Source organism: Ruditapes philippinarum, unplaced genomic scaffold (genome assembly GCF_026571515.1).
Source record: "Ruditapes philippinarum isolate M1 unplaced genomic scaffold, ASM2657151v2 ctg4651_1_1_1_1, whole genome shotgun sequence".
NCBI lineage: Eukaryota > Metazoa > Mollusca > Bivalvia > Venerida > Veneridae > Ruditapes > Ruditapes philippinarum.
Window position 1 is genome coordinate 9,484 of NW_026855580.1, and position 17,201 is coordinate 26,684.

General features: G+C 30.8%; 1 pseudogene; it reads left to right on the plus strand.

The window, feature by feature from the left end:
- Nucleotides 1-466: 466 nt before the first annotated feature.
- Nucleotides 467-15,361, plus strand: LOC132743779 (cleavage and polyadenylation specificity factor subunit 2-like; annotated as a pseudogene).
- The last annotated feature ends 1,840 nt before the right edge of the window (nucleotides 15,362-17,201 follow it).

The window sequence follows — 17,201 nt, forward strand, 5'->3', positions numbered from 1 at the left end:
CAATCTTTTATCATCGCTGCATTGTTGTTATCAACATGAAAGATGAAAAACTTCTCATGACAGGGTGCAGTTGTTAGACAAGGGGCATTATTCTGAAAGCTATATTGTTGTAGTTCTACCCCTTTTTAGCTTTAGAAATAAATTAACAATCAAGGGTTAAGATCACATGCGGTGCTCTTGTAAAGTAAAACCAAGTGAGCTCTTTCAATTATCAAGCAAAGAGAAAAGTTTACACTATGCTTTATTTCTTTTGTGTTTACAAGCTGATATGCAGAGATAGCCACAGCTGTATTCAGCAAAAACTGAGTTGAAAAAAAAAACGAACATCATTTAATACTTTACATTAACTTACAATGTTGTAAGAAATTCCATAAAGGGAGATAATTGAAATGATAACAGAACCATAAATGTACAGTTACAATGACGGAAAGATATATCGAGGGAATTTGCACAATACAGTCTGATTATGCCAGTGAAGTTTGGTAAATTATCCATTGGTAAGTTAGATATCACCAGGGTCAATGTATTTTTAGAAGTTTTAATTTCAACCCTTGCTATATATAAATGAAAGTACTATCTACATGTAATGAATAATTGAAGAATTTTTTTTGGGAAAGTACTAATGATAGTTTGTACACTGCTGATTAATGGTGATTGTTTTCCTGTAACATGCTTTAAGTAGAGTGTCTGGTTTATATGGCAGGGTATTGTGTATTTTTGTATTCAAGCAAATGTGTTTGTACATGTATATGACTATATTTTGAGAGAAAAAATTCTCTTTGAATTGAGAGGTGTTCAAAAATACAGATAGAGACACAAACTCCTAGGTTATTTTTCATGAATGCAGATTGAAATGTGCTTTTTCAGGGATGGAAAATAGATTCTGTTAATGCTAGAGGAGTTAATAACTTGTTCATACATATATTATATTGTGTTCATTCTGGTTCTTATTGTGTCTTAAATTCATAAGCAATGTTGGTTCCATCAAATTATCTCACATTGTGTACTTTTATATGTTTGAGGCCATATTTGACTTCGGTTTGTGAAAAGAAAATCTTCCATCATAAGAGCATAGCAAATATTGGTCAGTGCAAATTAATGTGATAACATTTTAGGTAACCTCCTATTTTTAACAAGTTCTGATGTGTTGCATTGACCAATTACCACAGATAAGGTAATCAGATCTGAATCAAGAATAGATTGTTTTTGCAGTGCTGGATTTGTAATTCTATTCATGTTTAATTATATCTATTGTAACCCATAATCCCTTGGTAATAAATGTTTGAGGGTTATAATTGCGATGTTTAGCTCTTAATCTCTGCGTTACAAGTACAGCAGAAGAATGTTAAAGGATCATTAGTGCTGATGTCTAAATTGTTATTTTGGATTGGGTTTCACATGGCACCAACACATAGGTCATATGGCGACGTTCCAGCTTAACAGGTGAATGAAGACTTCAGGTGCTCTTCTGTGCATTATTTTAGGCCCGAACTGAGGCATCTGAGTAGTTGATGTCTAAATGAACAAAATATTGATGATTTCAAATGACAGTGCGTTTAATACTAAATTTATCAAACAAGTTGATTAAAATCATAATTTGCGAGCCACGGGAAATCATGACATTGTTTTATTCAGCAAGTTCAAGAAATTTAGTTTTGAATTTACACAAATGAAATATTCTATTTAGCACATACCCAAAATAAGAAACTGTTTACATTGAACAAGAATCTATCAACTTTCTTATTGAGACGCATTTAGTGCGTCACTAACATTTATCACGTTTAAAGGCTATGTTTGAATAATGCAAATGACATATCACATCAAAATATATGCATTACCGTTTTTACAGAGTCGCAAAGAGGCACAGGTGCGTAAAGAAATGATGCTTAGGAAATAATTTGATGAGAAAATTAAATCCTGTGTAGTCACATTTCAAAAAGAGTATTTAATCATATCACTTTTGGAAATGTAATTGGAAATATACTTTTTTCCCACTAAATATTAAAATTAATTTTTGTATTTTAATATTGAGGGTGCATGGTTAAAATCTAGAAAGTTGGGGATCTTTTTTAAAGAATTATTGACAGTAAAGATTCTTTCAAGATATCAACAGAGCTTTTAAGACATTTGTTCAGGACATTTTAATGAAAAATGCTCAGCTGGAGCATTTAACTTGAGGACAATAATTGTTTTGTTTGTGGTTTGACAATAACAAAAGATTATGTTTTTCAGCATTAGAAAGTATCAATATATTTATTTTATTGCAAACAACAAATAATAGTTTTAATATCTTTATGAAATTTTTGTTGTTGTTGAAAGAATGATCATAATTTATGATGACATAAAAACAATAATAAGATAATACATATATTTTGTTAGGATACGCAAGATATACTGTACACATTAACGATAGATAACTACATGTACTGAGTGGTCATTGAAAAATGTAACTAGTGGAAAGTCAAATGAATGTTAACTACAGAGAGGTCAATGGAATCACAACTCCTGAGGGGTCAATTGAATTGTAACTACTGACAGGGTAATGGAATTGTAATAGCCCGATTTACAGAGTGGCTTTTCTAGAGATTTGTTTGTTGCATGGTGCGGTTATCCCAAGAACAGCATAATTCTTACCAATAGAACTTCGCCAAAAACTCTGGCAAGATGGCTCATTGATAATACAGACAAGGAAACGGTTACCATGGAGGTTTGCTATATTCTCACTTTTGAAATTATTTCATCTTTTCTTATAAGCAGGGGTTTCTGTCCGGCTGTCTGGTTCTAAATGGAGCTAACTTGGAATCATATGCCTCACAACAAATGAAGGTGCAAATCCTTCAAAGGTCTTTGAATTCTTGCATAAGAAGAAGCTACAATGTACTGCAAGAGGTCGGTTCTACTGTGTGAGATTATGACCCTCTTGTGCCTGAAATTTTGCTTTTACAGAAAAATGATTCATGTTTTACCAGTAAAAATGATAGGTTGCCATATGGTATTCACAGTATTGATGTGACTTAAATCCTTATTAAATCACTAAATTTTCGATATTAGCTCATATATAGATTATAAACTTATTTATTATAACACCAATTTGACAATCATGTTAATGACTTGTGATTTTGTAAGTACACTCAAATAAGAGAATTTACCAGCCAATGAATACTTCTTACAAACAACAGACTTCATGTATATGTATGTCTCTCAATACATGTATGTCTCTCATAGTCACTTCCGAGGCATTAACACTCAGAACCAGATTCAGACCGATATTATTTTTTTACATTTTTGTACAAGTACGAAGAAGAATACGCCTTGAAGAGACAGAGCTTGAAGAATATATGAAGAAAAAGCAAGAAAAAGAACAAGAAGAGAAAAATAAAAAGGACACTGACAGGTATTGTTTTCAAAAAAAAAAAAAACAGTCATAAATATACTTTAACATATTTATGACATATGAAAGTTTTTCTTCTGTTGTTATGTGGTTTGTTTTACATGTTCTTATATCGTTTTATCTGCAAGTGTAAATGTTCATCTAGGATTGTAACAGACATACATTTGAGCTGTATAATTCTTTTAGTTAGTTTTTTTGCCGGGGGTAAAATTTGTTGAAGTATTGTTTTTGTTTGTTTTTGTTAATTTTTTTCACCATATATTTAGTGATCTTGCATGAAATTTTTATATATTAGATATTTACTCCTTAACCAAATTTTGTAACTCCTTATTTCAATTATTTGAAACAACTTTTACAATTATAAATCACTTAAAGAGCAAATTATTCTTGTCACACATATTTTATTTTTTATATTTTAATACTGTCTTATTTCTGTATGATTTATCTTGCTATGAATGATGCTCAACTGTTTGGTGTGGTTTTCATTTCTGTGTGTCTATATTGATATAGAGTCTATGCTTCTAGAAACACAAAGTTTCAACTTCAACTATATTTCATTGTTACATTGTAATACAAACAGTGTTTCTTTATTAAAGGGACTCCATCCAGATTTTTGAAATAACAAGACTGGAAATAATTTATCGAAATAACTGTTCCAATTGATGCACATCAAGACCAATAACTAGTGTGTAAAATTTCAGATCATTCGCTCACTCCAACTTTCCAGAATAACTATTCTAAGTGTGAAAAATGTCCCAAAATTGAAAAGCACTGCAACACTTTTTACTCCAATTTGGGTAAGAATAGCACAACAGTCCGATTTCCAATTTATTTCTAAGTGTATTTCTAAGTTACCTTTTACAAATCTCTCTGTTTTTAATACCCTAGTTGATCTATGTAGAAATTCAAATTTTATTTCTTAGACTTTTGACCTCAGTGGAGTTCCTTTAATTCGGTGACATTTTTTATCTCCTTTTTCTACTTAAAAACCTATAAATACATTATGCTTAATTATGATTGTAGACAGAAATGCATGATTATACTGAAATCTATCATTACCTAAGGCTAAATATTCAACAATGAATCAATCAATATTTTGTCTTAAAACATCTGCTATTTCCTACCGTACAAATTAACCTGACATCTTATTATCTCGAATGGCAAAATACCTTACACATTGCACAATTTGTTAAATAATTATTGATCAGATTTGGAGCATCTTTATATTTAAGTGGGTATAATTTTTTTCTTTATTTAATGTATATAACAAGCATGAGAAGACTGTGACATCAAACTAATTTATTTGAAAATAAATTTAACATTAAAATTTATCTTTTGTAGAGTATAAATAGAAAAAACAGTAGAAATCATTTTGAACCCTTTTAGTTTTATAATTCCTGAATTATTTTGATGGAGCTTTTAGTTGCTATTTTTCAATGCATCTTCATTCATTTACATATCTTTGACTTTTAGGTTGTCCAAACCTTTCATGGATCTCTTCATTGACTGAGTGACCCAATGCAATTAGTTCAAATGCTTAAAGCTGAAACTAGATTTTCCTACTTTTTTCTTATGGTTAACAATAAGGACCATGCTTTAGCCTTCACATAAATTGACAAAGAATACATCTGCGATACCAATATTCTTGATTTTTTATGGAGCAATGTTAACATCCCAAACAATAACTTATATTTTAGATGAAGGCCACGCAATTAAGAAACATAACGAAATGTTCATCAAAATTTAATTCAGATATTTGTGTCCTTCAGTTTTTATCCAATAGGCAATATATCAAATTTAATACAGGAACATATGTTTAATAAAAGTGGTATAATCAGAACATTTGTATGCCTTAATGTTTCTTTATTCTTTACAAATCACATGTGAGCAACATATGTTATTGCTATAAAATCTTAAGTTTGTTTTTATGCAATTGATTAGATCGGTTTCCCCATATTGTATAGAAGATGGATTCTAACATTATGATCATATATGTTAGAGTTGCATGGTGACATAATAGTGTTTACAATACCATGTTAATGAAGAGCTTGTCTTATCAATTTAGGTTCCTCTATTGCCAAGTGGTTGACTTAGTTGTCAATAGTCCTTTATTGGAGTGGTTTTCATTCCTTATGACCCCAACTGATTTTGATGGATCCTTATCTGTATTTTAGGGCAACATTTATTTTCATGACAACTAATTTAGAGAGATCCCTATACATTTTAGAAAGCATAATTATGTAGATGTTTAGATAGGAACAATAAGGGAAAAAACACCTCACCTGCTAGATGTACTTAAGGAACCTTTTTAGAATTTAATTGTCATATAATGTCTGATCAGATAATAATAGCATATCAGTCTTATTGTTGATGTTTTCATTTTGTTGTTTTTAAGAAATTTTCATCATCTGTGAGTGAGCTTCTGAATACCCCTGCAATTAAATCCCATGAAGCCTAAAAGCCTTTATCTTTCAAAAGGTTTTGATGTCCTTTTACATTTTCTAAATAGTAACTCATTGGTCATTTTTCTGAGCCATCTTTTGTTTCTTTTGCAGTTTGGTAATTAGTACAGTTATATTTAACGATTGTTTTGTATGGAAGTAGAAATACCACTTTGTTTGCATATTGCTACCTTTGAAAATATTTATTCTTTTCAAAGGCATCTTATGCCTTTAAGAAAACATTTCAAGGACAATTTCATACATTGCTAGGGTATCTTAAAAGGTTGCTAACCTTGTTGAGGATTTAGATTGCTAGTACTTAACCTCCAGCAGTTTACTTTACAGCTTATAAAATCTCTTGTTACAATTTCCATAAGACAATGCTCTGTTGCTCATGAAAACGTCACTGGAGAGGATTTTCTATGTTATCTCAAATGTCCAGACAATGATTGATTATTCACTGAGAGATCTAAGTGGCTGGTCAGGCGACAATAGGGAGAAAAACGAAAATCTAGCCTTAAATAATTGGCTATATTATTTCAGATGAAAATGTCTTCACCAAAGGTTTATTGATTTGGGGTGATTTAAAGACAAACACGAACTTTTGAACTTTATAGCATATCATTTTTAAGGTCAAAATTTTTCTATATCTGTGAAAAAATCAATGCTTATTTTAACTTTATAGACAATATATTAAAAAGTCAAGGTGTATAGTCATGTGATCATTAAGTATACACTTGATGACCGGCATCATTGAAGTATCTCTTAAAAAGAGGTTTTTGAATATAAATTGAGATGTTTTACTGTACATATGTAAAGAGACATATCCTGTTTTTACCATTTAAAACAGCTAGATTTGTCTAATGGCCTTGCCCTGCTCTGAATTTTTTACAGTCCATTCATTATATGTTTAAGAGATTTCAATATCTAAATAAAGAAATGTGCTACCAGATGTATAGAGCCTGTTCAAACTGCTTTGATAGGTTTTATTTAACCTTATGGTTAAAGCAAATGACCTAATGAAGTTTCTTTTCATCAACATATATCTATTCATTTTATCACATGTACACATTTTGATACATCACTAATACATTTTACAGGTTATTCTGCCATCTAATGCAAGGATATTGTAATTACACATAAATAGAAATGCAATACAGCTTCTGGTATAATATATCTTATTGACATAAGTTGACAAGTCTTAGTATAGGTGGATTCAAGACCTGCATTGGGAATTTACAATTTGACCAGACCAGATATTATTTGCAGCTTTAAGTTCAATCCCGAAACACCTAAATTTTAAAGAGGACAAGTCCAATTCTTTAGTCAGAAAACAATTTACAAGCTCTTTCTATTGAAGATACCATAGTTTGAGCAAACTTTAACTATGATTTCAGAGATGAATCTAGTGATGAGAGTGACACAGAGATGGAAGTTGTCAGTGGCATTCCTGTTTTTGGAACATCCATACCAAAACATGATATCATCATCAAACAAGAGGTAATAAATGTATATTTTCTCATGTTTTGATTTGGAATCATTCCTGTTTTTGGAACATCCATACCAAAACACGATATTATTATTAAACAAAAGGTAATAAATGTATATCTTATCATGTTTTGATTTGAAATTAAAATTTAGGTTTAAATTCATTTTTTAGTTCACTTGATTTTCAGAGACGTTTTAAAGTACTTTTCTTCCAAGACATTGTGTAATCATCCTTATTTTTTTTAAGAAAAAAGATAAAAATAATGCTGAGAAAGGAAGAAAAAAAACGATAAAAGAGATGGAAAAAAAAGCGCTTAAAACAGAGTGTAATCTTACTTGAAAATATATTGAATAGAAAAGTTTGACCTACTTACTTGTGAAATATAAAGATGATCTTTATAAATGTAACACAGTGGTACTGACATTTCTATACCATTAACAAAGACAACTGCTGTGTCTTCAAGAAGTGCAAAATGATTTATCTATATAAAGGAGGAAAGATAATTGTTAACCTTTTTCCTTATTTCCTGGAATTATTGGAGGAAAACTCGAATGTCCCCCATGATTATTGAAATATTTACATATAAACAATATTTTTTTAATCTTAAATTGACTTTATGCATATAACAATGTTTTAAGTAATAAGATCGCAAGTATATATGCAATTCTTAATGAAAATAAGTTCCTTAGTTAAAAAAATATAAATATTATTGACAGTTCAAATGAACAACTAGACTAAGTGTAAACTGTATATGTTTTAGAACTACTTTAAAAATTGAATAAAACACTTATCTTAGGGTAAAGGAAGATCAGGTTTTTTCAAACAGGCTAAAAAGTCATACCCAATGTTTCTATATACAGAAGAAAGAATGAAATGGGATGAATATGGTGAAGTGATCAGGTGAGATTTTTCTTTTTTCAAAACCAATGATGAACCTATAATTTTACAGCTGCTGCAATAATCAGGCGATGTTTATTAACCAATAGTTTTTGCTGGACCACACAAATAATTAAAAATAAGCTCTTTTGAACATAGATAAAACTAAGTTTACTAGAGTATAATTACCTCTTAAAATCAACACTTTATATTAACATTATTTTATTTATATTTCTCTTTTCTTATAACGGAATTACGTAGCTAGAAATTTTAACTGCTTACAATAAAAAATAATGGAGTAAGAGAAACTGTATTTTGTTTGCACTGTCTTGTATTTTATGATTGCTGACTCATTGAAATGTCATCAATAGTGAATATATGAGACAAATTTAAACTATATCGTAAAATGATTTGTTGGGTTTTTTTCAGACCCGAGGATAACATGATTGCAGAGGCTCCAGTCGTAGATGAAACCATGTCAACTGTAAGTTATTCTACAAGTTCAAACATTTTTAATAAATGACATATTTAATAAATGACACTACACTTTTAGCAAACAAGATGAACTCAAGTAAAAATAATAGAAAATATGAAACCTGCGTCCTTATATAAATACAGGTTTATATCAAGTTTCTTTTACACTCTCTTGTTACATACACGGCACATGGAAAAGCAGCACGTGGTAACTATACATCAGGAAACTAGGAATGTCTTTTATATAGGAATGAGCAAAGTTCATTAGCATCTTTATCAAAATGTCTTTTTTTGGCATGTTTGGGAGGAAAAACTAGTTGCAGAATCCGACCAACTTCAAGGTAAGTTTCGATCAAATTAATCAAGTTTTTTTACTTTAAAAAAGGATTTTGTACGTTTTTTTTTATTTCGTGGTTAAATATGGAAAACATAATTACAGAGTCATAAACCAGATTTTATTCAAAAATAGATTTTAAATGTAAATGAAAGGTTTATAAAACATGTAATGTCAAAGTTAAATCTATTCCCAACTGTTATGTTGACGTGTTGAAAAAAATCACGATTTTTTCCCATATGAATTTAGATTTTGATTTATTTATAGAATTAACAAATGGTTTTTAATATCAGATAATTTGACTTCTTTAGAAAGTATTTGTGGTGATTTCATGTCTATGCGATTAACCTTGTTTTTTATTACTCTTCGTCATCACTTCGGCTTAGAAAAAAAGTTACATTTATGTAAGATATTTTTGTTCTTTCTGAATACAAAAGTGCTAATCTATAAATGGTAACATTTAGGCGTTTAAACTGTATTGCTTTTTTGAGGAGGAAGGTGATCTTACTATTTGGAAGAACATGGAACGTTGTTTTACGATATATCATAATATGATTAGGGTTTGGTTATACCAAAATCACTTTACCACATTGTTGTGTCTATACATTTTCGTTTATCAAAGTATTCACTCCTTGAAAGCTCTAAGATAGTATTTGCATTTACTTTCATCAAATTTATTAGAATTGCATGCTAACAAATTGTTACCCTTATCAGATAATCCACGAGGAATAAAAGTGTCCTATATATTGCTTTCTTAAAGTTACATTAAATAAATTTCATAAAAAACTAAATAGCGACAATTCATTAATAAATTGGGTTTTATATCGACTCCAGGTCTTATTTTGGTGTCCAAACAACCAAAATGAGTTTTATTAGCATAAAAATAGGTAACCTCATTGTGGCGAAATGGAAAATACAATTTCTGTTTGCATGAGAAACTCCGCCTTCGGATCATCCGTACATCAATATTAAATCAACAAACATGACTATAAGCGGCAGTCCTAATTTAACGGTATATTTCCGCATTGTAACGGATGTTTTCATACAAATTTAATCTTTTTACGAGATTATTACTTTTACTGAACCCCAGGTTTAGTGCACCGTGAAGCTTTAACGGTTAAAGTGTGTTTGCACAAGAAAATATCACATTTGCTATGTTCCGGATAGCAACTAAAAAACTGTGACGTAGTGCATACACGAGCTCATTATAGTCTTCATTTGCATGTTAAAATTCGTATACGAACTTTAGTGGTACCGTGGGGTTTCCCGTTTAAAATCCTAATTTACGAACAATATTTGATGAGATTTACAACAATACTATTAAACAGGTTAATGAAACTGTAGAATGTTTGATTTTTAGGCCGACGGCAAAATATTGTTACATATTTATTTAATGTAACTTTAAATTGTCTTAATAGTATAGCCATTATGCGGTACTTAAAAATGTCACCGATGTTTTATTACATTTGGTAGTTTGACTGAGATGTATGTAGTAGATATAAGCCGAAAACTGTCCAATATGTAAAATATTGAATTTCATGAGGCGCGTAGCGCCGAAGGGAATTCAATATTTTACTTATTGGTCAGTTTGAGGCTTATATCTTACTTAAATTACTACTTTTACTATCAAACATCATGTTATCTATCGAAAAATTAGAAATAATGTATTTTTGAGCTAGAAATGTACAATATTAATGTTTTAGCAATTATCTTTTTCTTACTTGCAAAACCATATAGGTAGCCTCTTAAATAACAAAATGTCCGTAGCATGAAATGTTCGTGTTTTGAAATATGACCAATTATGTACATGAACACAATGATATACACAAAATATACCAGTTATACAAAATGTTGGACTTACACACATACAGTATACATGAATTTACATTTGGGATTTTTACAAGGAATAATAAAAATGAAATGTTTTCAAATTTGTGTTGAATCTCGGATATTTTAAATGATTGTCTGAAACAATCTATGACGTTTAAGAAGGATTTTTACTGACCATTTAGTGTTAAAATGATATTTTTACTTTACTACAACTATTACGGATGTAAAATTTTGGATATTAATGCAACAAAATGATATTTTCTTATTTTTGAATTGATATTTGTCATACCACAGGAGTCTGGAATCGTTTCTTTATATAAGCACTCAAACATAACCGCTTTTGTTTTAAATAGATTTTGTTTTAAATAGATGAATTTATTTTCTTTATTGTATTTAAAAGCTGACCATTACCCTTATTTAAAAAAGTTGACCTAACTGAAACATATCGTACATACAATAAAGCAAATCATGTATGATTGTCAACTTAACGTATACATGTATTTAAAACAGAAAAAAACGGACAATAGACAAGAAATTAATCTCATAAAATCATATCCTAACTGACGCTCCGCCGCTATCTTTCACTTGGAAAGCGTAAACAGTGATATGATGTAAAGAGCTTGAAAATCAAAAATCAGTAGGTTTGGAATAATAATTCGTTAAATGAGCCGGAGAACAAGACTAGTATTGTTCTTTTCCTAAAATTATGTAATTGCGTAATGGGCGAAGGAAAGATATTGCATCTTTCCTCGTGTTAACTTCTGAGATAAGAGGCTACATTTTACTTAATCGTTTTTTTTTCTTTTTTTTCCTTTTCTTTTCTTTTTTTATTTGGAGAATTTTCCACAAAATCCTGTGGTCATACAAGCTTCTTTCAAGAGACGGCACGCTGTCTAATATTAATGTGTTACACGGTTAATATTGGACTTACACATTAATATTGGACATCTACCTGTACTGTATTAAAAATACAGTACGGTCAGAACAAAGGAATGACGTCATAGTAGTAATTTAATGTTGAAAAGGTTAATTTTAAGTGGAATTCTAGGATAAACTGTCAAACTGCCATGCCTGTTTTAAACGTGTAGCTACTTGTACTCGTTTTTGAGAGAAATATATTTTCTCTCTTGAGATATGAATATTTTGAGATGTGTCTTAAAAGACCATAGGCATAAGTAAGACTTATATATAAGAAAAATTGCTGACCAGTAAGGCATCCCAGTTTTGCTTTTGCACACAAAAAAGAGGATTGAAGAGTGACCGGCTCATAAAAAGACTTGTGGTTCAAAAATGTTGGAGATGTTTTGTCGCATCAATTGTTTTTTATTCATAACCTTACTTTTGTCTTAAAACACGTTTAATTAAAAAAATATCTTAAAAGTTTTAAAAATCTCAAAACAATAATTATAACATTAGCTCCAGAAACCATTATTATCTAACGAACAGTCGTAGATAATTGTTGTATTAAAAGTGAAAGAAAAATAATATACCTAGGTCAATTTTTTCTGTAATCCAACGCCTTTCTGTCTGCTTTAACTGGCGATATATTGCGTACAAACAAAATTCTCTCACTATTTTAGATGTTTCTGAAGTGCCAACTAAATGCATTGCTGTCACAGTAACACTAGACATTAATGCAAGTATAAAATACATTGACTTTGAAGGACGAACAGACGGCGAATCCATGAGAAAAATACTGAATCATATTAAACCAAGACAGTTGGTATGTGATTGCACAGTCATTGTTTTAATCAATTTTAAAATATTTCATGAATTACAAAGCCAGTGGTACGTTATATAATTTAACGTAAAATCATGAGCAACTGGAGTTCACCAGTGTCATGGCTTATGTATTTCAAAATGTTCATGAGCACCCAGTCCAAATAGATATATTTTCTCTTGCCTTAATTATTCAATGCATTTAAGTTTAAGAATTAGATATAAAAGATGGTTCAAGTACATGTTCCAGAAAACTCTTCAGACACTTCATCCAATACTATACTACAGAATGTAAATAATCTTTGCTTAACAGAATAGAAGAGAAAATCCTCCAATATTATAAGAACTTCAATTAAGTTAAAATGATTTTCATTTGACCAATCTAACTGCTTTATGATGATTAATACATTTTTGTATATCATTAAATTAAAAAAAAATCTGCATGTGTGTTATTATAAACAGATTTTGGTACATGGTTCGGAGGAGGCTACACAATCTCTGGCTGATTATTGCCGAAACACACAGGGTATGATACAAGGACATGTATTCACACCTAAAATTGGTGAAACTGTTGATGCCACGACAGAAAGTCATATATTCCAGGTAAATATATCATTTTAATTAACTCTTCATAAATATTCAATTTATATAATGATGGCATTAAGTTACAATATTGATATATGTCATGAGTAACCGTCAAATATACCAATATACTCCTGCAATTAAAATTGATATGATTTAAACAAGTATCAATTAAAGAATTTTTAAGAGCAATTATTTATTAAAATGATACTAAATATATTTATAGTCTTTCCTAAAACAGAATAATTTCATATTTTAGGTAAAATTAAAAGATTATGTCGTAACAGCGCTTGAGTTTTCAAAAGCAAAAGATGCTGAACTTGCCTGTATTGATGGTTGTATTGATGATACGAGTTTGCATAAAGATGATCTGGATGTATGATGATTGATGATGATTTGATGATATAAACACTGATAAAGGTAACATTGAAATATGTGATTGTTTTTGATTCACATATCTATTATAGACTTATATTATTGTTTGTGGAAGAGTAGTTTTGTTTCTGAACATTATTGTTAATAATAAGATGAAACACTTTAGTGTATTATTTTATATATGTCAAAATATCATTTATTAAATGGTCTATTTAAATGTGTATAGTAAGATATGATTTCAAGACGTTTTGAAGTGAAAGATTTTTGGAAAGAAATGACATCAAAATTGTAATAGTGTGAAGCCATGACTATGCTTATAAAAACTGAAGTTTCACGATTTTTTTTTTCCCATATTTTTTTCGTGGCTGAAAATCTTAAATATTAAAATTGTCACAATTGCAATAAATGGAAAGTTCATACTTTGTAAATGATTGATTGAAGAAAAAAACTTATAAATGTACGTAAACACTTAATTTTTTTTACAATTTGCAATAGATTTTGGTTTGAACTGAAACAAGGGAAAGTAGCGAATAAATATTACATGTATTTTACTTTCTTAGTGCTAAAACCTAAACAGGGATGGAAAAATATTTTCCCCAACTTGGGGAAGTATTACAATCACATTCAGGTTTTGTTTTTTGTGTGTTTAATTTTCGATTTTAGTGGGAATAAATTGTATTCTAGACAAGTTCATGTACTGATTGTTGTTTTCATTAGACTTGATTTTACAATGTTTCTTTTGCAATTTGCTGTAGGTTTCCGAATTGAAGTGATTTCCTCTGGAGAGATTTTGTCTGACAGTGAATCAGACATTAGCATTTAATAACATTTCTGTTTTTCGGAATGTAAACAGTACACATCCTTTATTTTTCTGAAACAAGGTTTTTTATGATTGAAAAGACACAAGTAAAAATCTTTTGTTTTGCAAGATTTAAAGTTTTATATTGAGCGTAATTATTTATAGGTACTTGCTTTTTTGTTGCTTTTCATCATATTTGTTAATTTAGACGCCCATATATTCTGCTTCTTTGTTGTTCTGAACTTTGAATAATATACAAATTTTAATTTTATAGACTTGTAATCAACCATTACGAGATGAACTCAGGGTAAAAATGAATATATATGCATGTTTTTTACCATAAATCGTTTATTAAAGTTAAGAGACACTGAGCATATGTAACTATAAATGATAACTGTTTAATATGTTAGTATATGTTGATTTATCTGTTTTAGCTACCTGGTCACATGGCTGTTTATATCAACGAGCCAAAATTGAGTGACTTTAAAGTTGTGCTCCTACAGGAGAACATACAAGCCGAGTTCAGTGCAGGAGCTCTTGTCTGCAACGATACAATCGCTGTTAGAAGGGTAAGTCGTATGTTTTTAGTTGTAGGCAATCGTAAAATATTTTAATCTGTTATTTTTTAACTTTTTTTCTCATTTTGATATTAATTTACGATTTTATTTCCTAAGGTTTATTTGCCCTGTCCTATGAATTTTCAGGTGGCATGTGTTGTCACCAGATCCCATTTGACATTCACATTGCTTTTTCACAAATAAATTTGTGATGTTTTGAGGACGTTTGAACTCATATAAGGAGCAAGTGATTCAGTCAACATCTTTGAAAACAATGCGGTCACAAAATATGACATTATGAACAAAGATAAACTCATTTATTTAATTTTCAGAATGAGGCAGGTCGTATGTAGTTAGAAGGTGCAATCTCAAAAGACTACTTCAAAGTTCGAGACTTACTCTACAACCAGTATGCTAGTGTGTGATTGGAGAACATATTATATACATTGTTTTATCATACAGTTACATTATAATCACCATTAACGGAAACAGAGAAATTGTTTTTTTATGACATATAACTTGTACAACATTATCAATATCAAAGTCATTTGTATTTGTGAATAAAAACAGAGAAAAATGTTTTTCATCATGATATAAAACCATTGTTAGTGTGTTTGTCCAGCGATATCAATTTCAAAGTCATCTGTCTTCATTCAGGAACATAGTGGAATACCATAGATACAACGTGTTACAGTTCTTTTTATTTCTGAACAATTAGAAACACATAGGTGACAATGTATTTCTAAATTTACATAATTGTGACATGGCAACAGTGATGTATTGAATGTTCTTAAGCTGATAGTAAAGAAAATAAATATGTCATGTAATGTCTTAGTTATACCCCCGCACAACGAAGTTGTAAGGGGGTATACTGGAATCAGTTTGTCCGTCCGGCCGTCGCCCCGTCCGGCCGTCCGTCCGTCGATTTTTCCTTGTCCGCCCAATAACTTAAGATTCCTTTGACCCACAGTCTTCATATTTGGTAGTTAGATTGGTCATGGTAAGTAGATGATCCCTATTGATTTTAAAGTCACTGGGTCAAAGGTCAAGGTCACATGGGCCTTGACTTCTAAAAGCTTGTCCGCCCAATAACTTAAGATTCCTTTGACCCACAGTCTTCATATTTGGTATTTAAATTGGTCATGGTTCGTAGATGATCCCCTATTGATTTTGAGGTTACTGGGTCAAAGGTCAAGGTCACAGGGGCCTTGACTTTCTAAAAGCTTGTCCGCCCAATGAACTTAAGATTCCTTTGACCCACAGTCTTCATATTTGGTATTTAGATTGGTCATGGTTAGTAAATGATCCCTATTGATTTTGAGGTCACTGGGTCAAAGGTCAAGGTCACAGGGGCCTTGAGTTCTAAAAGCTTGTCCGCCCAATAACTTAAGAATTCCTTTGACCCACAGTCTTTATATTTGGTATTTAGATTGGTCATGGTTAGTAGATGATCTCTATTGATTTTGAGGTCACTGGGTCAAAGGTCAAGGTCACAGGGGCCTTGACTTCTAAAAGCTTGTCCGCCCAATAACTTTAGATTCCTTTGACCAACAGTCTTCATATTTGGTTTTTTAAATTGGTCATGGTTAGTAGATGATCCTATTGATTTTGAGGTCACTGGGTCAAAGGTCATGGTCACAGGGCCTTGACTTCTAAAAGGTTGTCCGCCCAATAACTTAAGATTTCTTTGACCCAGAGTCTTCATATTTGGTATTTAGATTGGTCATGGTTAGTAGATGATCCCTATTGATTTTGAGGTCACTGGGTCAAAGGTCAAGGTCACAGGGGCCTTGAGTTCTAAAAGCTTGTCCGCCCAATAACTTAAGATTCCTTTGACCCAAAGTCTTCATATTTGGTATTTAAATTGGTCATGGTTAGTAGATGATTCCTATTGATTTTGAGGTCACTGGGTCAAAGGTCAAGGTCACAGGGGCCTTGACTAAAAAAAGCTTGTCTGCTCAATTTCTTAAGAATGCTTTGGTCAACATTCTTCATATTTAGTATTGAGGTTATTTATGACTAGTAGATGACCCCTTTTGATTTTAAGGTGACTATGTCAAAAGTCAAGGTCACAGGGATTTTAATATAATAAGCTTGTCTGCTCAAATGCTTAAGAATGCCTGTCCGCAGTGTATTGATTTTCACATTTTAAGCATGTAGAATACATAACTTAGCAATGCACTGGCTTAGTAACCTCAGATTTGGCAGGGAGGTTGTCCTTGAGCTTTAAATGGCCACTGTTGATTCTGACAAAGTGGTATGCGGGGGTATTCACGCCATGGCAGTGGCAGTTCTAGTTTTATTTTATTAATCCCCTTCCGCGTAGCCCTACAC